This window comes from Oryctolagus cuniculus, chromosome 13 (genome assembly GCF_964237555.1).
Source record: "Oryctolagus cuniculus chromosome 13, mOryCun1.1, whole genome shotgun sequence".
In the NCBI taxonomy this organism is placed as follows: Eukaryota; Metazoa; Chordata; class Mammalia; order Lagomorpha; family Leporidae; genus Oryctolagus; species Oryctolagus cuniculus.
Window position 1 is genome coordinate 12,602,058 of NC_091444.1, and position 25,029 is coordinate 12,627,086.

Consider the following 25,029-nt stretch of genomic DNA (forward strand, 5'->3'; position numbering starts at 1 on the left):
TGGACGAGTAGAGCTCTAATAAAAATTGGATTTTCCACATATGCACTAACGTAACTGCATTTTCAATCCTTCTATTGAACCAATATGCTATGGAATTTCTGAGCTTTCTGGATAATATCTGAGTCAGAGTTCACTTAAAAGTGGTGAATTGTACTGGTCATCTAAACAGAAGCAACTGATTTTCTTTTAAACATCTATGACAACAGCAGTTAGCCTGGAGGCAGCAGTTTCAGGAAGCAGCTACCACACCCAGCTCTGGACAAACAAATGAAAAAAAAAAAATGGAGCTCTTAATCTTAGGAGCTGGGGGAGGAAGCTTCAGGGAGGAAACGCAAACCACCCGCAAGAGCATGTTGCTCCCCTGCTGCCCCTCTCTCTGCACAGGGACACCAGGTCCTGTGGGCCAGGAATCGAACTTTCAGCTGAGGTGTCTGAGGGAGCTGCACAGACTCACCCCTTAAGTGTTTGAAAAGCCGCACGCTGCATTCCGCTGCTGCACAAAGGCAATGCAGCAACAGCAGGAGCCTCCGGAGCTTCGGCTGCTGCTGGGTGATTCTCACCAGAACAGGAGGCGGACTAGAAGTGGAAGGAGTGAGTCCCTAACCTCCCATCTAACAGTTTCTGTTGGCAGGGTTTAATGAGGAGATTGCTGGCGAAGGGTAAATTTGGATTGCTGGGTCTTAGATCCAGGATCACAGAGCAGGGTATAGAAAGATGGGTTAGATCCTAGAGATTATAGCTTGGTAACCACCACAATATGTACTGTTGATAGTGTATAAAATATACATGAATCCTTGTCTCAGAAAAAATTCTTGTATGTGATTTTATGTATGTGCATGAAATTTTGTGCATTGGTATATGATTCTATATGATTTATATATGTGTGTATGTGTGCATAAATATGTATGTACATATATATGCATAGCATTTATTTCAAAGAATCTCCCTAGAGTGTAGTCAAAATACCTTTGTCCTTTATTTTGCCATGAACCTTTAATTTTAATGTTGTGCTGCAGATTTATTTTAATTTTGTTTTTCTGGCAATGTTATTCTACCTTTAGTAATTTAATTTAATATTTGAATAAATTGTCTGCTGTCCTACAGCAGCCAGAAACATTACCCATTACAACAATAAAATCTTATTGGCCTTAGTAAATGAAAAATGCATTAATAACTGGCTTGCAGCTCAGGCTGAGCATCCCGCTTCATTATGAGAGCAAGGAACCAGCAAATCTGCCATCTGTCAGCGTTTTCCCCAGCACAAACTCCTTTCTCCTGCTGCTCTACCTGTGAGCGGAATGCTCATCACCGTAGTTTCCCAGGATGGCAGTGCTACGCCTGGTTTCTCTGGTACCAGCATTTGGAAATCCATTTGTCTGACTACCTTAAATCATGCAAATCGCCTTTTTAAAAACATTTCACTGTGTACATTTCATCGAGCACAAATAAGCATCCCTTTTTTGTTTAAATCATATTTCCACTCTCAGAAATTGAAATAAAATACAAATATTTATGTAAAAATAATACAGCCATTAGTAGAGCTACAAAGCAAAATGAACGTACATTTAAATAATTTGAGCATCACTATTGCACAGGAGTTTAAGCCTTGATAGGGAAAAAGCATTCTGAATTCTAATGAAATTTTGCTCAAAAAGCAGAATAATGACTCAAAAGGAATATATTATTAGAAAAATAGTGGTACCATATGCAAATGTATCTTTTTATGAAGAAAATCACTCTCACTGTTACAATATTCACTGTCTTTAATGAGAAAACTGGACAACAGAAAAGATTGATTAAAAATACAAATATACATATTTCACTGTTACACTTAATTTTTTATTGAACACCTGCCTTAACAACTTTCTAGAATTCAAAAAAGAATTAGTTCACTCGTCTTTAAACATTGCAGGTGGAAGGCTTACACTCATGTAATATGAGTAATTTGTATTATTTTTGAGGAGTTACATGGTGAAGCCACAGAGCTGCATAGCAAATTTTAAAAATCACATAAATTAATATTAGCTCCAAGACAGAAGGATAATGCAACAAATTCATTTATGATGGTTTAAATTATGTGTGAACTTGACTGAGCTCAGTAATACCCCATGAATGGTAAAATGTGAATTCTGGGTATGTCTGTGAGGGCATTTCCAGGACATATTAGTATTTAAATCCTAGCAGCTGGGTAACAAAAGAGCTGCCCTCATCACTACAGGCAGAAATCATCCAATCCATTGAGATACTAAAAAGGGAAAAAATGGAGGAAGAGTGAATTCACCCTTTCTTGGGTTGGGACATCAGAGCTCTGGTTCTCAGGCCTTTAGCCTCCAGGACTTCCAACTGCAGCTTCCTCAACTTGCAGACTTCAGCCTCAAACTCTAAGTTACATCACAGGCTCCTCAGACTGACTGATCCCACAGGCCTTCCCAGGACACATGGGAGGACATCTTGTCCCCCATAATCATCATGTGCACCAAGAACATATAGAATTCCTAGAGAGATAGTTTTTTATTAGCATGTCTGGTTTTTTTTTTCTTAATTTTATTTAAGCTATGCAAGTTTCATGTATTTCATATGTACAGATTGTACCGATTTAGGAACACAGTGATACTTCCCACATTACACTTCCTGCAGCCCACACTCCAAACCTTCTTCCTCCTTACTCACCCATTCCCATTCTTAATTATTACAAAAATCTGTTTTCAGTTTACTTTCTACCAATAAGAATAACCCTACATCAAGTAAAGAGGTAAACAAATAGTATAAAGAAAAAAAAAAAAAAACCACTGTTCCTCAACAGTTGACACAAGGGCTGTAAACAATCACAGAATCTCAAAAATGTCAATTTCACTCCTATAGTTTACATTTTAGGTAGTCTATGAGTTACCACAGATCAAGGAAAACACAGTATCTGTCTTTGGAGGACTGGCTTATTTCACTAAGTATAATGGTTTCCAGTTGCATCCATTTTGTTGCAGAAGAAAGGGTTTCATTTTTTACTACTGTGTAGTATTCTATAGTGTATATTTACTGTAATGTATCCAGTCATCGCTTGATGGACATCTGGGTTAAGTCCATATCTTAGCTATTTGTGAATTGAGCTGCAATGAGCATTGGGGTACAGATCACTTTTTCATATGCTGATTTCATTCCGTGTGGGTAAATTCCCAGGAGTGGAATGGCTGGGTCATGCAGAATTCTGAGGTATCTCCATACTGTCTTCTACAGTGGCTGGACTAGTTTAAATTCCCACCAACAGTGGATTCGGGTACCTTTTTCTCTACATTGTTGCCAGCATTTGCTGTTTATTGATTTCTGTATGAGAATCGTTCTAACTGAGGTGAGGTGAAACCTCATTTTGGTTTTGATTTGCGCTTCACTGATGGCTAGTGATCTTGAGCCTTTTTCCATGTATCACTTGGCCATTTGAATTTTGTCTCTTGAAAAATAGCTGTTCAAGTCCTGTGCCCATTTCTTAACTAGATTGTTTTGTTCTTGTTGAGCTTCTTGATTTCATTATATATTCTGGTTATTAATATTTTATCAATTGCATAATTTGTAAATATTTTCTCCCATTCTGTTGGTCGCCTCTTCACTTTGCTGAGTATTTCTTTTGCAGTGCAAAAGGTTGTTAGCTTGATATAATCCCACTTGTCAATTTTAGCTTTGATCGCCTGTACTTCTGTGGCCTTTTCCAAGAAGTCTTTGCCTGTGCTAATGTCTGGCAGAGTTTCCCCAATGGCCTCTAGTAATTTGATGGTATAGGGTTGTAGATATAGGTCCTTGATCCGTTTTAAGTGATTTTGATGTAACGTGTAAAGTATAAGGTAGGTGTCTTGTTTCATACTTCTTTAAATATCTGATAGAATTCAATAGTGAAGCTATCAGATTCTGGGTTTTTCTTTGTTGGGAAGGTTCTATTACTGATTCAATCTCTGTCTGTTTATTGGTCTGTTTAGGTTTTCTATGTTTTCATGACTCAATTTTGGTAGATGTATGTGTTCAGGAATATATCAATCTCTTCTAGGTTTCCCAATTTGTTGACCTACAGCTCCTTGTAGTAATTTCTGATGATTCATTTTATTTCTGTGGTATATGTTATTTATATTTGCTTTTTCATCTCTAATTGTATTGACTTGGGTCTTCTCCCTCTTTTTATGGTTAGTTGGGCCAATGGTGTATCAATTTTGTTTCATTTCACTTTTTTATTTTTTGTATTTTTGTTTCAATTTTGATTATTTCTTCTCTGATTGCAGTTATTTTTCCTCCTACTAATATTGGATTTGGTTTGTTGTTTTTTCTAGTTCCTTGTGATGCATTTATAGCTCGTTTATTTGGTGCCTTTCCAGTTCTTGATGTAGGCACCAATTGCTATTGACTTCCCTCTTCACACTGTTTTTGCTGTATCCCATAAGTTTTGGTCTTTGTTCATTTCCAGAAAATTTTTTCTTTCTCCTTTGCTTTCCCCTATGACCCACTGTTCATTCAGGTGCATGTTGTTCAGTCTCCGTGTGTTTGCATATGTTCTAGAAATTCCTGATTTGTTAATTTCCAACTTCATTCCATTGTGGTCAGAGAAGATATTTGGTATGAATCTGATTATTTTGAATTGATAAGACTTGCTTTATGGCCTAGAATATGCTCTATCCTAAAGAAAGTTTCATGCACTGATGAGTAGGATGTGCATTCTGCAACTGTGTGATGAAAGTTCTGTAGTTATCAACTACATCCATTGGTCCATAGTGTCAATTAGCTCTGTTGTTTCTTTGCTGATTTTCTATCTAGTTGATCTGTCCAGAGCTGAAAGTGGGGTGTTGCAGTCCCCCATTACTATTGTATTGGAGTCTACATATTCCTTAAGTTCCATTAACATTTGCTTTAAATAGCCAAGTTTCCTGACATTGAGTGCATATATATTTGTTTTAGTCACATCTTCCCATTGAATTGATCCATTAATTATTTCATGGTGCTCTTTTTGTCTCTTTTAACACTTTTTGTGTTAAAGTCTATTTTGCATGATATTAGCATGGGTACACCTGCTCATTTTTGTTTTCCATTAGCCTGTAATAACTTTTTCCATTCTTCGCTTTCAGTCTGTGTGTATTTTTGCTGGTGATGTGTGTTTCTTGTAGGTATCAAATAGAGGAGTCTTATTATTTAATCCATTCAACCAGCCTGGAGACCTTAGGCCATTTAAATTCAAAGTTACTATTGATAAGTAACGACTTCACCCTGCCATTTTTCCATAAATATTTCTATTGCTTACTATGGATTTCCTTTGTACTTTTACTGGTAGATTTGTTGCCTTCCCATTTTTTCAGAATGATGACTATCTTTCTGTGTTTCTGTGTGTAGCACAAATCCTTAAGCATCTTTTGTAAAGCTGGATGAGTGTGGTGACCAATTCCTTCAATTTCTGTTTGTTGTGGCATGTCTTTATTTCACCTTCATTCATAAATGAAAGCATTGCAGGGTACAGTATTCTGGGTTCCGTTTTTATCACTTAAGATTTGGCATATATCTCGCCACTCTCTCCTAGCCTGCAGGGTTTCTGATGAGAAGTCAGCTGTGAGGCTAGTAGGCATTCCTCTGAAAGTAAATTGGCACCCCTCTCATGACTATTTTAGAATCTTTTCTTTGTGTTTTACTGTTGAAAGTTTAACTACAGTGTGTCGTGGTGATGATCTTTTTTGGTCATGTGTATTGCTTCTCATTTCTTCTGAATAATCCTATGATTAATCTTCTGAATTCCATTAAAGAATTTCATTAATTGCTTCATCTTCACATTCTAATATTTCAGTGCTATTGTGTTCAGTTGGGAGTGATTCTGTTGCTTTCCTTATTCTTGCTTTTTGAATCTGCTTTTATTTTTTAAGCATTTGTAGAGCTACTTGGTTTTTCCTCTGATGGCTTTTATCTTTGAACTGTACCTATGTAGCTTGGTGGACAGTTTGCCCTTTCAGTGAATATCCAGAAGTGTGTACTGGGTGTAACCAGGGAACTTCGATCAGTGCTCCAGGGTGGGGCAAGTTTGCATGGTGACACCCACATTGGGTGTGGTAGATCTCCTCTTCTTAACAGAAAGGGGGTAATGTTCACCTCTGTTGATGTAACCATAACCTCACCTCCTCTCTTCCAAGGTGATCAGTGCCCGAGTGTTACCTTCACTGGCTGCAATACTCATCCATGCTTCCACATGAACTACACAGAGCATCTGTGCAGCGGTTGGTGTGAGCACAGATCCCACTACAATAACATACTCCAGGCAGTCAGCAAGCTCAGGGTATGTGAAGCAGTGCCCAGTGATTGTCCTGAGACCCAGTTACAACCTGTGCCCTCTCATGCAATCACAGAGTTCCCACAGTCTCAGCCCTCTGCCCTGCTAGCCAGTCCTTCTGAAAAAATCCCTGGATCACATGCTGCACAATAGCCACTGGCCACAGCCCTACTCATTTCACAATCACACTTTCTCCCCATTGATTGCCAGGCCAGAATGCACAAGAGTCTCTGCAGCTGATACTGATGTTGAAATGGCTCCTTCTCCCCACCCATTGCCTGTGCATGCACCCGAGCTACTGTGGGTGACTCTGCTCAGAAGATGGTATTTTATCCCTGCGAGTTTCTGGGCATGCATGCAAGAGCTGTTACAACCGGTATCCAAGATGGCACCCGTACTCTCAGACAGTGGCTGGGTGCTATTACTGGGGGATTGGGAGAATGAAACTTGCCCCTTTTTTCCACAGTGGTTTTGGGGCTCCCTGTTCCCCTCAGAGTTCCAGGCTGGACTCAAAGAAGTTAACTCTGTTAGGCTATATCACCAGTGGAATGGATTGCTGCAGGCGGATCTCACCTTGCTCTCCAAAGCTGGAGTGTGCCCAGCTCTGCGTTGCTGGGGTCATGTGTTGTGCTCATTGCTGCATGTCTGCACTTTCCACACAGATCCATAGTGTCTCTCCTCCTTCTCCAGAATCTTCACTGCAGTTTTCCCTTGATCTGTCCCCTGAGAATGCACTTTCTCCACCTTTTTTTTTTTAACTCCTTTCCTCTTGCCTAGAGAAGTCCACGCTTTCCCTATTCTGCCATCTTGGAATCCTCAAGAGTTAGTTTTTAATTACTGTTTTCAAGAGAACTCAACAACCTTCAAGAAAACAAAGAGAAATAATTGAGTACTTTATCAGAGAAACTAAAGCAAATAGATTTAAGTGATTTTTTTAAACTTTTATTTAATGAATATAAATTTCCAAAGTACAGCTTATTGATTACAATGGCTTCCCCCCCATAACGTCCCTCCCACCCGCAACCCTCCCCTTTCCCACTCCCTCTCCCTTTCCATTCACATCAATATTCATTTCAGTTCTCTTTATATACAGAAGATCAGTTTAGCATACATTAAGTAAAGATTTCAACAGTTTGCTCCCACACAGAAACATAAAGTGAAAAAATACTGTTTGAGTGCTAGTTATAGCATTAAATCTCAATGTACAGCACACTAAGCACAAAGATCCTACATGAGGAGTAAGTGCACAGTGACTCCTGTTGTTGACTTAACAAATTGACACTCTTGTTTTTGGCATCAGTAATCACCCTAGGCTCTTGTCATGAGCTGCCAAGGCTATGGAAGCCCCCTGAGTTCACTGACTCTGATAATTTTTATCAAGGCCATGGTCAAAGTGGAAGTTCTCTCCTCCCTTCAGAGAAAGGTACCTCCTTCTTTGATGACCCGTTCTTTCCACTGGGAACTCACTCGCGGAGATCTTTCATTTAGGTGTTTTTTTTTTTTTTTTTCCCCAGAGTGTCTTGGCTTTCCATGCCTGAAATACTCTCATGGGCTTTTCAGCCAGATCCGCATGCCTTAAGGGCTGATTCTGAGGCCAGAGTGCTGTTTAGGACATCTGCCATTCTATGGGTCTGCTGTGTATCTCACTTCCCATGTTGGATCATTCTCTCCCTTTTTGATTCTATCAGCTAGTATTTGCAGACACTAGTCTTGTTTATGTGATCCCTTTGGTTCTTAGTCCTATCAGTATGATCAATTGTGAACAGAAATTGATCACTGGGACTAGTGAGATGGCATTGGTACATGCCACCTTGATGGGATTGAATTGGAATCCCCTGGTATGTTTCTAACTCTACCGTTTGAGGTAAGTCAGCTTGAGCATGTCCTGAATTGCACATCTCTTCCCTCTCTTATTCCCACTCTTATATTTAACAGTGATCACTTTTCAGTTAAGTTTCAGCACTTCGAAATGAACACTATGAGAAACGGTGACTTGATCAGCCCTCACCCTGACTGTTGATGAGCAACCTGATATGTTATCCCTCTTAAGTGATTTTTTAAAACTTTGAACAGAAATGCTTGAGCTGAAAAGTACATTAAGTGAAATGAAAAATGTGGTGGAAGACATAAAGAGATCAATGGCAGAATAGATAAAACAGAAGAAAGAATCAGGGAGCTCAAAAACAGACTATTGGAAAATACACAGAGGAGGGGAAAAAATAAAGAATGCTTACAGCTTCTGGAAAGAATTAAAAGATCAAATATTTCAGTTCTTGGGTTTCAAGAGGGAACTTAGGATGTTAAAAGGGAGAAAGGTTATTTAAACTGAGAATAACAAAATTTTCCAAATTCAAAGAATACAGATATGCAGGTACAGAAAGGTCAGATGTCACCAGTGAAAGTTAACTCACCAAGGATACTGAAAGAAGCGAGAGAAAAACAGCATAAAATGATGTTCCTTCACCTGAAGGCAGACCTAGCAGAAATTCCACAAGCTAGAGGAAGTAGAATGAGACCTTCACAGATAATGGGGAAAAAGTACCGACTGAGAATACTTTGATCAGAAAAGCAATCCTTTAGAAATTAGGAATAGATAAAAATATCCTCAAACAAAACAGAATTTATCACCACCAGATCTTTCCTACAAATAGGGCTAAATAAAGTTCTTCAAATGGAGAGAAATATTAAGGATTAAGAAGAAAACATTAGAAAATACAAAGTTCACTTGTAAGAGTAACTATACAACAGATTTAGAATGTTCTAACATGGACATGATGCATAAACCAATTATATCTTTAGTGTGAAGACTAAAATATAAGCTAAATAAAAATAATAACTATATCCATCTGTTAAGAGATGGGCAGTATAAAATATAAAATGGGGTTTATATTCTTATCTAAGTTTAGCAGAAAACAAAGATGTCAGGAATTCCTCTGGTACCAGCGTTGGTGCATATTAGGTATAGCTGCTGCCTATGTTACCAGTATTCCATATGGGGACCGGTTCAAGGTCCAGCTGTTCCACTTGTGATCCAGCTCCCTGCCAATGGCCTGGGAAAAACAGCAGAAGATGGCTCCAGTGTTTGGGCCCCTGCTACCCATGTTGGAGACCTGGAAGGAGTTCTTGGCTACTAGCTTCAGCTTGGCCCAGCCCTGACCTCTACAGACAGCTGGGGAGTGAATCAGTGGATGGAAGATCTCTCTCTCTCTCTCTCTCTCTCTCTCTCTGTACATTAGCTTTATAATAATTTTTTTTAAAAATAATTCACCTTCTTTTCTAGGACATTATTAGTGAATAATCTCAGACTCCATGAAAGAAAATAAAATCTAATGCTGAAGAAAATGTAAAATGTAACACCAAGAATTCAAAAAATTTTAATTGTGAGACAGGTAGGTAGACACATAAAACTTTACCAAGATTTTCCAAAAATGAATAGGCACATATTCTTGGAACATTCTCAGATAAAAAAAAAAAAAAAACAAAACATGATATAGATGAAAGACTAAAAGACAAATGTATTTATAGTCAGGGAATCTAGACTCCAGTGTTTGTCTTGAGCTAATTTTAACAACTAGGAGGAAACCCTGCTTCCCTCTGTGCCTTAAAGTATTACTGAATTGTGGCAGTGACATCAAGAATTCCAGCTCTTTTGTCTGAAAACACAAATGAATTTCCTCACAACAGTGCTTTTGAAAGGGAAACAAAGATACTATTTAAATGAAAATTCCAATATAAGCTTTAAATTCATTAACATATTATGTAAATCTGGAGTTTATCTTTCAAAGTATTCATTAAAATGTTACAACATAGATGCATAACATAGATGCATTAGGGAACCTTTTCCAAAATAATATTCAAGTATCATGGGTCTCTGTCTAAAAGCAAAGTTACTAAGAACTGGGCCTGAATAAAAAGAAGTAAGTAATGGCCAGCGCTGCACCTCAGTAGGCTAATCCTCCGCCTGTGGCGCCAGCACACAGGTTCTAGTCCCTAGATGCCGGATTCTGTCCCTGTTGCTCCTCTTCCAGCCCAGCTCTCTGCTATGGCCCGGGGGTGCAGTAGAGGATGGCCCAAGTCCTTGGGCCCTGCACCCCATGGGAGACCAGGAGAAGCACCTGGCTCCTGGCTTCGGATCAGCCTGATATGCCGGCCACAGCCCGCTGGCCACAGCGGCCACTGTGGGGGTGAACCAACAGCAAAGGAAGACCTTTCTCTCTGTCTCTCTCTCTCTCACTGTCCACTCTGCCTGTCAGGAAAAAAAAAAAAAAAGAAGTAAGTAATTTCATTCTGGAAAACTAGAGCATCTTGGAGAATATTTCTTTATTCAACAAATGCTTCTAAACTATATTCAGTTACATGCATAAATCATAAATGTGGATGTGACTAAAATATAACAACAAGAATTTATCTTGCCAATAAATGACTCCTCTCTTAATCTTGGTAAAGAGAATGCCCCAATAATGTCAACTATGGATTTGGCTAAATTAAAATATCCACAGTCTCCCAATTTGATTATGAATCTATACTTTATAAAGCATTACAAAATTACACTGATGAAATTGGATGCTTATTATATTCAGACGAGATTGGGCACATGCAGGGTGGTATGGCCATAGACATGATGCTTATTATATTCAATGTAGAAGCAGGTGATAAGCATAAACACATACTCAGAGTGCAAAGTTTGCACCTGGGCACACACAGCAATGTTCTAAAAGTAATAACATTACAATCCCTGCAGCTACGCATCGTTCAGTACCTACAGCTTCCAGGGGTGGTGTATGCAAGAAGAAGATAGATAAATTTTCTCTGACTAGGTAAAAATATTAATGGAAATGTGGAAAATAAATCAGCAGTGTAATAGATGGTCAGTGGATTCGTTTTTATCAACTTTTCATTGTGGCAACATCAACAGCAGAAAGTGACAATCCAAATTAAATTGAGGGAACTGCTTCTATAGAGGGAGCCACAGCTGAGAAAAGGAAAGAAAGAAAAAGAAACTTGTACTCTGTGTATAAAAGATGGAAGCTAGATGGCAACAAGAATACCAGTCTACTAGGGCTTTTTCAGTCCTCTCATCAGCTCAGACTTTGGAAATAAAAGATTCCGTTATTAAGCAGGAAAATGAAGAGCCAAACTGTTGATCAGGAAAGAGAGAAGAGGATTACTGTGGACCCTCCTCCTCTTGAGCCCCAAAGAAGGGAAGCAAAAAATATTAACTCTAAATAAAATTGATTATCATCATTATCAACATATTAGAGCAGAAACATTAATTATAAAAATAGGGTTTTATGATTAGAAGTAACCAAGACTTTCCTATTAAAAATTGACCAAGAAAGTCTAGGATTTACTCTAATAGTCATCGAAATATCAGTGGAAATGTTAGCCCTGTAGAGCAGGTGTGAAACACAGAGAAGGAAACAAAAACATTTTAAAATTATATGTTAGTATCATTGTTTATTCAGCGTGACAGAATGAAGCATAAGAAGGGAAACTGAACTGAAATAAAAATCTACAAAAAATTTGATGGATCAAACTTTGAAGATAAGGAGATCCAATAGGTACAGTCAAATGGAAGTTCATACCCAACAGATGAGTAGAAGTCAGCTAACCAACACATAATTTCCTGCTACCAAACACTGAACTATTTAAGCATGTGATGCTGTATTGCTATTTCATAAAGGAACTGAATCTGAGAAGATTTGATAAACTTCCCTGAATTTTTGCCTGAACTAGTAATTAGTGGTACCAGGATTAAATTCCAAATTTGTGGAATGTGAGCGTTTGCCTCAGGAATTCTAGTCTAACTTAGACTCAACGGATGATTTAAGTGAAGAGAAGAACAATGACACCATAGAAGCACCAGACACTCCTGGAGTACTGGCCATACTATGTAAAACAGAGAAAAACAACTTCTAGAGAAGAAGAGAACTGATTAATGTCTGGCCCCACAAAGAGTTACATACAATCACCTACATGTTAAGAAAATTAAAAGATCTCTGTTCTATTACATCTCCCTCACTATATTTATCTTCATACTTGAAATTTGGGTAGGCATTCCAATTACTTAATGCGTTGAAAGTATCTTCCAAATACATATTTATTTCCTTGGACTAGGCACATATTGTCGCCGTTGAAAAAGATTTTATCAGGCCAAATTTCAGTAAACAGACCCTAAAGGAGTAAGTCAAAGAGTGTTAAGTTTTGAAAAATGAGAAAGTTCTAGAATGCATTGTCTTACTATGAAGTGTACGTTTGGGATAGCATTGTACCTGTAGATGCTGTATAACACCTTATAGAACAGAACTCAAGAGGAGTGATGAGGATAATGATAGTAAGACTGCAGAAAAAATGTACAAAAAAAGAAAATTTTTCTTGACTAATGTACAACAAAGAGAATTTGTCTTGAAAAATGGAGAGAATTTATCTTGACAACTTTAACACTGGCCAGCCTCACGTTTTAAAATAGATTAGGCCCACATATGAGGCCAATACAATCTTTTATTGATTTTGCTATGTGATATGATTATGAAGCTTAACAGAGTATTTTGTGGCAATTCAAACTTCCATGCATCATTTGATAGAGAAAATGAGTTTTTGTAGATGTAACTAATATAAAATACATTACATTATAATGATGTGTAAGAAGGTAGGAAATAAAACTTAGAATTTGATATTGTAAAGTAACAAAAAGAATTTCCACTGGAAAAAATATCAGCCTAATTTATAGCTATTTACTGAAAGACTTTTAATATATAAGTGGTGCATGGCGATTCATGAAATGAGGAGTCTGCATTCATTGTAGGAGGATTTCATGTACGGTAATAAAGGGTAGGAGGTAAACTTGTGTAAGTAATTTAAATTTAAAATGACAATTAGATGACCCTTAAGTTAGACAACATCATCCATATCATCGCGTTCATTCTGGGAGGCTGAGAAATGGAAATCGCTGACCTCTTGGAATTAATGGACAAGTTGATCCAACCCTTGCTTCTTTCTCTTGTAGGTCCCTGTCAATGGCAGGAGTGATGTGTGCACATGTCTGATTAGAGTGACATTGCAATGCTCTGATCACTCCTGAATCAACTGAGCTGGCAAATTCTTTGTAGATTATCCTCCCATTGTATCAGTTTCTCACTCTTATGGTTCCATCACCAAGGGAGACTTCATCCCTGGAGGGGGCTGTGCATTACAGCTGAACTAACCGGCAACATCTGAGGCTGTACAAATCTCATTCTCCAAGTTCTGCACAAAGCAAGGGCAGAGTAACCCTGATTCTGACTGCAAGTTCATTCCCAAACTATGTTCACAGTCCAGTTACAAGCTAGAAACAAACATGTTACCATCATGTTTCTTAGTTCTAGGTCTATTTTTACAACAAACTCAATGTGGATATGTTACAATAATTTGATTCCTCTGATTATTAACTTCCAGAGACTAAATATACAAGAGTTTTAAAATAATTATACCCTTCTGCATCTGGAAAAATTGGATTCTCATTGTCTCCTACTTCTTTCAATAATTTTTAACAATGTCTCATACACTGATTTTTGTAAAACTGTCTTTAAATATTTGTCAACTACTAAACAAACTATGAGCTCTCTGAGGCCAATAACCCTGTATTTTCACTCTTCCATGACCAAGGTATTAGTGTTCTATGTGACGTACAAGTGGTTCCCAGAACATATTTTAATATGTGAATTTAAAAGTGACAACTGCTTTCACATCATGCCCCATCCCCGGAATACTACAAATGAGATTCCTAGTTTCAAGAGCTTTGTGTGTTCTATACTTTAACAAAGTCTCTCTCCCTGGTGACCTGAGTTGTCACACCTCTGGGAAATGTAAGGTCCATGGGATGAAACACATGCACTTAGGATGCTATTGGAAGTGCCTATGGGTGGAGGATGCAAACGCTCTGAAAATATAATTTGCACAATGTTTACAATTGGCACCTTTATTATATAACTAGTAAGCTCATGTTTTTCCAGGTTGCTCCAACTTTTTGTCTTCTATTTTTTCTCTATTGAGAGATAAGTTGATAACATCCATCCTACAGCATGGACTTTTGGATGTCAAAGCAGAAAAAGTCATCTTTCTTATGAAAAACTTCCCTCCTAAATTGTCTCCTTCCCTGTCTAACTCCCTTCCTTCCTTCCTTCCTTCCTTCCTTCCTTCCTCCCTTCCTTCCTTCCTTCCTTCCTTCCTTCCTCCCTTCCTTTCTTCCTTCCTTTCTTCATTCTTTCATTTCTTCCTTCCTGCCAAGAGTAGTTCATTCTGGGGCCATGATGATTTCTTTCTAGGAATAATTAATTAATTACAGGTAAGCATGACCGTCGTAATAACAAAAAAAAAAAAAAAAAAGGCAGAGAAAGGGAATGAAGTGACCAGCAGACTTGAGTGGGGATTTGGATGGGGTGACATCTGAGCAGAAATGTGGTGGAGAAAGGGGAATCATGCCACACTTTGAGTGGGAAACGTTCTAAGCTCAAGGAAGCAAGAGAGAAAAGCCCTGGAGATGAGAATGCCTGTTGAGGAACAGCAAGAGGACCTGTGTGGGATGCACAGCACAAGGTGTTCAAAGACAGTGTGGCTTGTTCCTCTCTGTCCTCACACATTATTTACTTGACTCCTACTTCTCCTTGGGTTGTTCTGTCACCTCCTTTATTATTTCTTGGCAGTGCTGTTAGTGGCCACTGTAGTATGTAATGAAATTTTTACTCTGTGACTGTTCATGACTTTTCAAGAAACTCAGAAACGGGCATTTGGTGTTCAAAACAAGAGTAGTCCTGCACCCTTAAAGGCAAACTGATTGCTTCAGATACTCAGAAATACTTGTTAGTCCACCCACTTGCTTCCAGGCTTATTCGAGGATTTACAGATCTAATTTGAAAAAACAGATTCTGTTAGATCTTCATACTAAAAAGGAAAAAATAGAAATCTTGAATTCTCTCCCGCTATCTCATTAGCAGTTCTGTTTACCACCCTAAATATCTTCCTTCTTTAGCATCCTGACTAACATGCCAGACACTCTACCCAGTACCAAGAGAGTTAAAATAAGAGCTCTCTTGATCACTCATAAACAAGGTTCTATGACGATTTCCATCCCCCAACACATACTATTCTCTAAATTTATTTTTGTCCTGAGACATGGATTTGCACACATCATAATCTTGCATAATACTTGTCACTAGGATGAAGTCCTCACTAAATTCCTTTACAAACTAGCCTTCATCTTGTTTTGAGTCTAGGTGTCCAGTCCATCCTCCCTCATATTGCTTATTTCTACCCGGATGGTTCTCATTTCTGGCTAAACATTGGCCTCCTCTGGGGAGCTTTTAAAAACAGGTCACATCCATAAAAAATCAAATCAGAATCACTGAGACTGCAGACTCGGGAGTAATACGTATTAAAAGTTCCCTCAATGTGTCTAATGAGTATAATGCAGAAACAGGATCAAAGCTACCACTATGGCACATTGCTATTTCTGTTGGCAAATTAACCCAATTTTCTGGTGTGCTGATTCAAAATCAAATACAGGCATAGGAGGAGGGAAAGTGAAATAACCAGGTTGAATTTTTATACTATTTTTTCAAGCATCCATAAATTTCTGTGTTCACATTTCCTTGAAACACTTATTCACCTTCTCAATCTGTGTCACCCCCCTTTTTATATTTTAAAACGTCACCTAAGTATTTCTCCTCATGAACTGTACACAGTTCCATTGCGCGCTCATCAGCTTCTCCTTCTAAACACCATAGTAATTTTAATTAATCTCTCTTAAAACATTCTAGAAAGAGTGCTTGCTCACCAAGCTACCCCCTGCATGACTGAATATCACGCCCTTAAGGTCAAAGCACCACATATTTTGCATCTGTTTGCTTGATTCCTATTGAGAATCAAAAGCAAAGAAATAGAAGGAAAATCAGGGAAAGATGAGATCTCAGATGCCAATTGAATACAGTTTTTTGAGAAGGAAGATTATGAATTTGCTAAGTAATTATGTACCAAAAATTGATAATCAGGGCTGGCGCCGCGGCTCACTAGGCTAATCCTCCGCCTTGGGGCACCGGCACACCGGGTTCTAGTCCCGGTCAGGGCGCCGGATTCTGTCCCAGTTGCCCCTCTTCCAGGCCAGCTCTCTGCTGTGGCCCGGGAGTGCAGTGGAGGATGGCCCAAGTGCTTGGGCCCTGCACCTCATGGGAGACCAGGAGAAGCACCTGGCTCCTGCCATCGAATCAGCGTGGTGCGCCGGCCGCAGCGCGCCGACCGCGGAAGCCATTGGAGGGTGAACCAACGGCAAAAGGAAGACCTTTCTCTCTCTCTCTCTCTCTCTCTCACTGTCCACTCTGCCTGTCAAAAAATTAAAAAAAAAAATTGATAATCAGGTTTGACAATATGGAGAGTACTTATGGGTCAGAGAGGCCATACCTGGCATAGAAGCTAACCGTGTGGACTTCAGAGGTGTCTGTCGTGATTTTAATCCCAGTCCACTATCTTGCATGGTGTTAGGATTAGATCCCAATAGTCTAATAAAGTTCCTTTATAAAGTGCCCAGAGCACGGTATTATATTAGTGTGAGTCATTAATAGTACTATATTAATATTTTTGTTTAAGTACTATCAATATATCATTAGAATGAAACCTTATTTGGAGCGCTTAAGACAAATTTGAAGGAGAGAAAGGACTATGTGTATTTTTTCAAAGGCTATTACCATGAATGAAAGCTGAAAATGAGCAAATGGTTAGGCAGCAATATTAGATCAAGAGAGGGGTTTTGGCCAGCACCACAGCTCAAAAGGCTAATCCTCCACCTGCGGCGCCAGCACACGGGATTCTTGTCCCTGTCAGGGCGCCTGATTCTGTCTCGGTTGCTCCTCTTCCAGTCCAGCTCTCTGCTGTGGCCAGGGAGTGCAGTGGAGGATGGCCCAAGTCCTTGGGCCCTGCACCCGCATGAGAGACCAGGAGAAGCACCTGGCTCCTGGCTTCAGACCAGCGCGGTGCGCCGGCCACAGTGGTCATTGTTGGGTGAACCAACAGTAAAAGGAAGACCTTTCTCTCTGTCTCTCTCTCTCTCACTGTCCACTCTGCCTGTCAAAAAAAAAAAAAAAAAAGAGAGAGAGAGGGTTTTTAGCATGTTAAGAAAATATCAACATGCTTATATAATAATGGAAATGTTTCCGTAGACAAAAACAATTTTTTTTTCAATGCAAAAGAAAGTCAGCAGAATTACCAAAATGATGTCCATGAGAAGGGGAAATACACATGAGAATTTGTGCACAAGTGGAAAGATTGGATTAAAAAGCCAGTTTATCAATGGGAAAAAAAAATCAAATGATGATTCCTGATAATTTGTGGTATGGGGATGCATGGAGAGGTAGATAGTGGATAAATAAAGGGGAAGATTGTATAAACTATTTTTCAATCAGTTCGTTTTCATAACGTGATGGAAGGCAGAATTCTCAATTAAGTAGGGAGGAGTTGGTGACAACTTGAGAATGTCAAAGTGTGGAAAATCAATGTGGTGTGAATTTGGCAAAAATGCCAGAAAGAAAATGAAGCTGTGAGTGAGTGTACAGGGGTGATTATAATGGTGATCTGTTTAATTGAAAATGGATTAGAAATCAGTGATTTTGTGAAGGAAATGGGGAGAATGAAATGAGATAGGGGCAATGGATTGTGGGCTCCAAAGCCAGCTGGACATGTGAGTATTTGTGGTTGAATTCACATCTTTCTTTTCCTCTTCTTCACATCACATACAACTTAACTGGGTACTTCTCTTGAGATTCATACACTAGTTTGTTCTATTTTCCCCTGTTGGTAATGATCCATTAAAGTCATCGTGTTATCTGTCCGGCTTGGCTGTTAGGATTCAAAAGTATTTCGGTGGGCATATGAGAATACCTGTGAAGGAATCAATAATCAAGGCCCTTGGGAGGTAGACAGAATAACATGCTCCAAAGACATCCACATCCTAACTTCTGAAACCAGGAATTATATGACCTAACTGGGCCAAAGGAATTGTACAAATTTGAGTAAACAAAGAAGCCTGATATAATGAGATTATCCTGGATTATATGAATGGGTTCAAAGTAATCCTAAGAATGTCATGAGAAAAAGACAAGAGGAGATAAGAGGATGGAAGTGGAGGTTGGAGTGACCTGTTTGATGGTGGAGGAAGAGGAAATGGGCCAAGAGATGCAGGCAGATTCTAGAAATGAGAATAATTCAGGAAAAGGATTTTCACCTGGAGTCTCAAAAATGCACCATAGCTTTGCTGACAAATAGATTTTAGCCTAAAGAGACTCATTTCAGACTTCTGAATTGCAGAACTGACAGATTACAGATTTGTGTTATTTTAAATCACTAAACTTGACTTCATTTGTTAAAACACCAGCAGGAAACTAATACAGTGATGAAACCGATGATTCTCTTGGACTACAAACAATATACTATTCACTTCTGAATACGACCTGAGACCATTCCCAGAAGGTAACTTTACCTAACACAAATGTGGAATTTCCACCTCATTCCGACATAAACATTGATATAACATTCCTCTGCCTTTTAGTACTTCATCCTTTGATCTTCAGGAGACAGAATTAAATAAGTCTCCCATGATGATAGACGAGTGTGTCATAGTTATATCTTCATTCCACATTTGATTATAAAAATATAACAAAATCCCAAGCACTATAAAAATGCTTCATTTTAGTTGTAGTTTATATTAGGTGCACCTCCATCCTTAAGCACATTACAGTTCTTTATGTTATTTAGTCTTAGAAACTTTGGCAAATGACATTCAAGGCAGATTCAAATTTGAGAAAATATTGGCAACCACCTAATAACTTTTTGTACAGTCAGTTGTGAAAGTGACTTACAGTGACAAAATATATTATACATACTAAAATATTTAAGCTTTCTGGACATATCATGAATTGTAAGGCAATGGGTATTTTATTTTTGATGCAGCTAAATGCATCTGCAGTTTGATAGCCCTCATAAGTAATAATCTGAATTGCCTATCAGAGAAGAGTGCTGGGGTTATTTACAAAGGAAAAACTAACCCAATAACCCAAAGTGTCACCATTTTATGCAGAAATAAAGTGAATCTGGCAGCAAGAATAATGAAATGAGATAAGCCACACACATGAAATCTTATATTCTACATTTAAAAGTCTTTATAAAACTATTGCTGTGCATCTATAGATTCACTAAAATAGAATTCATACAAATTGTGTCAATCACCACCCAAAGACCTATTTTGAAAGTCCTTGTAGTGACTCCAATCATTGTTCCCCAAAATGTCTAGATGAGTCCCATGTCTTCCAGTGCTTATACCTCAGGCTAGCTAGCTATCTTTGAATTTTTCCTTTCCCTCAATTCCTCAGATCCCTCAAATCCTCAAATTGGCAAAGCCAATTTATTCCATGGGAATGCTTTTTGTCTGTCATCCTTATATTGCTTTACTGAACTATTCATTCCAAAAGGTGCTCTCCCTGTAAGCTTTAATTCTACTCACAGATACCATACTTTTTGTTTAATTATTGTTGTGTTGATTTGGAAATAATTTGCTTTCTTTGCATTTTTGTTCATTTCTAACTTCCTTACAAAATACTCTTTTCTAATCCTTTCATTCTTATTTGTATTATATTAACAAGCAACCTTAATTTTCTCACAAATTCTAATTATTCTAATTATTCCACGTTCCTTATTGTCCCATATTCCTAATACTTATTGAATAATTATTATTTATGGGGATAATATGGATGTCCTAAAATTGACATAGTCTTGGAAGAAAATCTTTGCGAATGTTTAATAATGCATGCAAGACAACTTAACTTACAATACTGAACTTCATTTTTCTTCCTTATGAAAATGGGTATTAACAATTTGTATTAGAAAAAAACACAGTTCATAGTATTTAAAGGAAGGAAATAAAATGTGTAGAAACAACTAGTATCACAGCTGGTACATTATAAGGATATGCCATAGTGAATAAGACGGGTCAGAATACTGAGAAGCATTATATTTGTTTTTCACAATGTTACCCAGATTCACCAACAATAGCACCTTCAACTACAAACTTCCATCTCAACTATCTGGTTTCTTAGCCACATGGTCCCCAAAATGTGATTTAGGGACCCCTAGAAATCTTTTGCAGAGAGTCTACAAATTCAAAACTACTTTCAAAACAATACTGAGACAGTATTTGCCATTTAAACACTGTCTTACAAGTGTCTTTTGAAATAAGCATCTAATGCTATATGACTGCATTGAAGTAAAGGAAGAAGCAAATTTGAGAATCCAGCTGTCTTTTATTAATCCAAACTTCAACAGATTTTATTAAACATAAAAAACCACTACCTTTTTCATTGTATGTTTGAAAAATAGTTCTTTGATATAAAAATATCTGTTATTTTTACATTAAGATGTAGTATATACTTGTTCATTTTAAATAACTTATTTAATACAATTTTATATGCCTCAACTTTAATTTCTAATACAGTAGTTGAGATAGTCTGAAAATCCCAAATCTTTGGAGAGTCTTCCATAATTTTTATAAGTGTAAGATGGTTGGAGAATAAAAGAGTTTTGGAACTGCCATTATAGATATTCTTCCTGGTGGTTCTCTCACTCTCTCTAGATTCCATTTGGACCACTTTACTGTTCCATGACTCATTGTGATTCCCTATGGATCTTAATTCATGACTGTTCCTTTGTCTTGAGTATGATTGACCACGAAAGATGTACACAAAGGCCTGCCTTGCAAGGAGAGTTCAAATGCACCAACCATGAAGGAAGATTTTTTAGAACATGGAACAGGCTTTCTCAACTGTACTGAACACAAAGGCACTCTTTCATAGTACGCAGTCTGACTCCTGGACCATTCATCTTCTTACATGTCTTTGAATACATCTGAAGATTTGTCCTTAGAACCAACAGGCATTCAAGACGCTGAAGCCTGGTTCTCTGCTCAGCCCCTGCAACTTACTACTTTCCTTCAGTTACAATATGGACTCTGCCTTAGCATCTTGCCCTAGAATCATGGCATATGCTAGCTCATTTATGGCAAACAAACTTATCCCTAGGGACAGGCTTACTGCTTTAAGTGTGTAGACTCTTAAAATCTCCAAAAGAATGCTGAATTTAAAAATAACTGCACTCCAACACTGTTAACTAAGACAAAATTATCTAAATTTTTAGAATTTTATACTTTAAAGAAGAAATCAACTTTTGTTGTTTGTTTGGGAGAGTGGTATATCAGCTCCCATATTCCAAAACCATCCTGTCCAATCTAACTATTGAGCTCTAGAATTAGGATGTGTTGTAAATATTAAGCAAACACTGGATGTTAGAGAGTTGATACAAGAGGATGCAATCCACCCCTTTAGGTTCAGTTACATTCCTTGTTCTTACTATTTGCACTGTAGTATTCCTGGAAGCCATTCTCCACATAGCAGCAACAACAAAAATGATAAATCACTCCTCAAGACTCTGAAAGTAACAAAAAATGAGGAATATCTGAGAAACCATCAGATCATAGGAAATTCAGGATACACGACCACTAAATCAGGGTAGACAACAAGAATGACAACTCAGTGCAATGAAAAATTTGGTGAAATCCAAATAAAGTTTGAAGTTTAGTCGATAGTAAAATACCAATGTTGGCTTCTTAGTTTTTACAAATCCATCTTGGTAATATAAGATATTAAGAGTGAGAGAAACTGAGTGAGGAGTGTATAGGGACTGTGTATTTTCTACTCCTCTGTGAATCCAAAATTACCCCAAATTAAATGTGTATAAAAACTGAAATAGACCTTACACTTTCCTTGGAACCCTCCCATGGCTTCATGTTGTTCCTGGAATGGAATCTAGTCTCCTTTTGTTGCTGACAGAGCCCTTGGATACCTCTCAGTTCACAGCTCATGTATTCTTCTGCCTTTACTTCAACCTCGGCCCTCTAGCCTTCCTTCTCCTTGGATGTGTCAAGGTCACTCCAATTCAGCTTCTTTGTATTTACTCACCATGTGTCTAGAATCTTCAATCCTTCAACTTACTCCCCTTTTCAATACTTTTTTTCATAATCTTACCACCTATAGTTACCTCTCTCCTTGAGGCACTCTCTCTCATTTTTGTCTTGTTTTATTTATGTATGTATTATTTTGTAGAACTTCTAACTATTTGAAATTAAATATTTCTACCTGAGTAAGAAATACTGTTTTTGTTCTGTGCTCTCAGGTCACAACAATCAACACATAACATTTCTGCAACTCAAAGGTGTGACAACATCTCACCCCCAGCAAGCAAACAGCCTATTCTGCAACATATCCCTGCTGGACGTCCTCTTATTCAATTCAGTCCTGAGACTATCCACCTGGAGTTAGGATTCAATCTCCAAGATTTCCCCTTCTCACGACAGAGGTCAATTGAAAACCCCAGGTTGTTTTTGATTTGTGCTTCTGACTTATAGGCTATAAATTGGTTGTCTTTAACTTCCTCTCTGGCTTTATTTTGCTAGTACGTTTCACAGAGCTCAGGAAAGTGTTTAGATCTGCAAGTATATAATAAAAATATTACAAAGCATACAAGGCAAGGTGACCTCTCTAAGTGTTCCACTCTTCAGGAACCCACAAGTGTGCAGTTATGTGGAAGCTCTCTAAACCCTATCCTTTTGGAATTTTGGAGACCTCATAGCATAGACATGATTGCTAACAGACTGAGTAGGGAAACCCAGCAACACTTATCTCTTCAAATTCTTCATCACTCCTACCTCACAAATATGGAAACTCTCTGGAATGAGAAGGGTCTTCTGACCTATTATCAGACAAAGGTAGGGCAGAGAAATCCTTCAAGGCCAGCTAATGGTGGAGGAAGATTAGTTTCTATTACTCACCTTGAGGAAGAAAGATCCTAGTTTCTATGGGCTGCCTTGAGGAGGGAATTCAGGAATTGTGAATGAAAATCAAATTGTTAATTTCACAATATCACACTATCTCTCCTAACTTAAATGTAAGGATGATATAATCTGTTTTACTCACTCGTGTATGTCCAGAACCTTGAAGAGTTTTGGTATACACAATCAGTAGGCATGGTCCAGTTACTATGCTGCATAAAATTGCAAAAGCTAGTGGCATAAATTAATCCTACAATTCTGTGGTTCAAGTTTCTAGCAGGGCATATCAGGATTGGCCGTTTCTTGCTCTCCAATGTGTGGAGTTTCAGCTGGAATGGATCAGAATGAACCAGAGGGGCCAGCACTGTGGCATAGCATGTAAAGCTGCAGCCTGAAATGCCGACATCCCACATGGGTGCCAGTTCAAGACCCAGCTGCTCCACTTCTGACCCAGCTCTCTGCTATAGCTTGGGAAGACAGTGGAGGATGGCCCGAGTACCTGGAACCCAACCTTCTGGCTTCAGATCAGCCAAGCTCAGGCAATTTCAGCCACTTGAGGAGTGAACCAGTGGATGGAGGATCGATCGATCTCTCTCTCTCTCTCTCTCTGCCTCTGCCTCTCTGTAACTCTGCCTTTCAAATAAATAAATCTTTAAAAAACATAAACCAGAATGATAAATGTGTTTTGTTCACTTATAATAATACAGGGAAATCAGTCAGAGACCCTAGTTCTTCTTCATATGGTGCTCTCCAAGGATTCTTCACAACATAGAAACTGGGTTCCATGAGAATGCAATTAGGGACTGTTGTGTGATAAAGGGTGTCATTCAGAATTCTTTTCTACCTTATCTTATTGGCTAAAGAAGTCAGACACCAAGACCAAGGGAATAAAGAGAAAAAAACTGTACCTCCTAATAGAAGAATAGCAAGATTAGGATGAGGAAGAGCATATGAGATGGGAGCCTTTGTTGTAGCGTTTTCATCAAGTACACTCAGTCTATCAGTGGGCTGTCTGCCACCAACCACATGCAAAGACATTCACATGGTACTTAATATTCTGAAACTCTCATCCATTTAAGAGATCAGATCAAATTCTGTGAAATGATATCGGGGACTTCAGTTGCAATAGCGCAAACAACTGAGGGTCAGACAGGCAGTTTGGCTTCTTTGTCCTAACAAGTCAGCAAGTGGTAGTAGCTGTCACATGGCACTCAGCTGGGACCACCCACTAAGAGCTGCGGGTCCTTTCCATTGTGACTTCTTCCATAGGCTTAAATAAGGCTTTTAAGAAGCAGGAAACCAGTTCCGACACTGTGGTGCATCAGTCAAAGCCGTCTGCAGTGCCCATGTCAGAGTGCTGGTTCCAAGTCCAGGCTGATTTGCTTCCAAACCACTATCCTGCTACTGTGACTGATACAGCAACTGACAATGACCCAAGTACGTGAGCACCTGCCACACCCATGGGAGAGCCAGGCTGAGTTTCTGGCTCCTGGCTTCAGCAAGGACCAGCTCCAGCTGTTGCAGCCATTTGGGGAGTGAAACGAAGTATGGAAGATCTATCTTTCTGTCTCTCCCTCTCTCTCTCTCCCTTTTTGTAAATCTGCCTTTAAAATAAGTAAAACTAAAATATTTTTAAAAAGAAGCATGAATCCAAAACTTCTAGCCCAAATAATGGTCATGCTTGTATTTAGCTGATGAAAGTAGCTAAAGGGCCAACCCAAATTTAAAGACGTAATTAAATTCACCATACAGTTTCATGTTGTTTCAAAATATGACCTTTCACAGCAGAGTGCCTGAATTTGCACTTTGATTCCATCTAATATGTGTTCTATGATTTTATGCAATTTACTTA

The 25,029-nt window shown here is 38.5% G+C and overlaps 1 long non-coding RNA gene across 2 annotated transcripts; it reads left to right on the plus strand.

The window, feature by feature from the left end:
* Positions 1–317: 317 nt before the first annotated feature.
* Positions 318–23,843, plus strand: LOC103351057 (uncharacterized). Of its 2 annotated transcripts, XR_007909594.2 has the most exons (4): positions 318–591; positions 18,678–18,772; positions 22,523–22,723; positions 23,448–23,843. It is a non-coding gene; the product is annotated as an uncharacterized lncRNA (long non-coding RNA). The 2 variants fall into 2 exon arrangements; XR_007909593.2 differs by having other exon boundaries at positions 22,523–23,843.
* Positions 23,844–25,029: the final 1,186 nt, after the last annotated feature.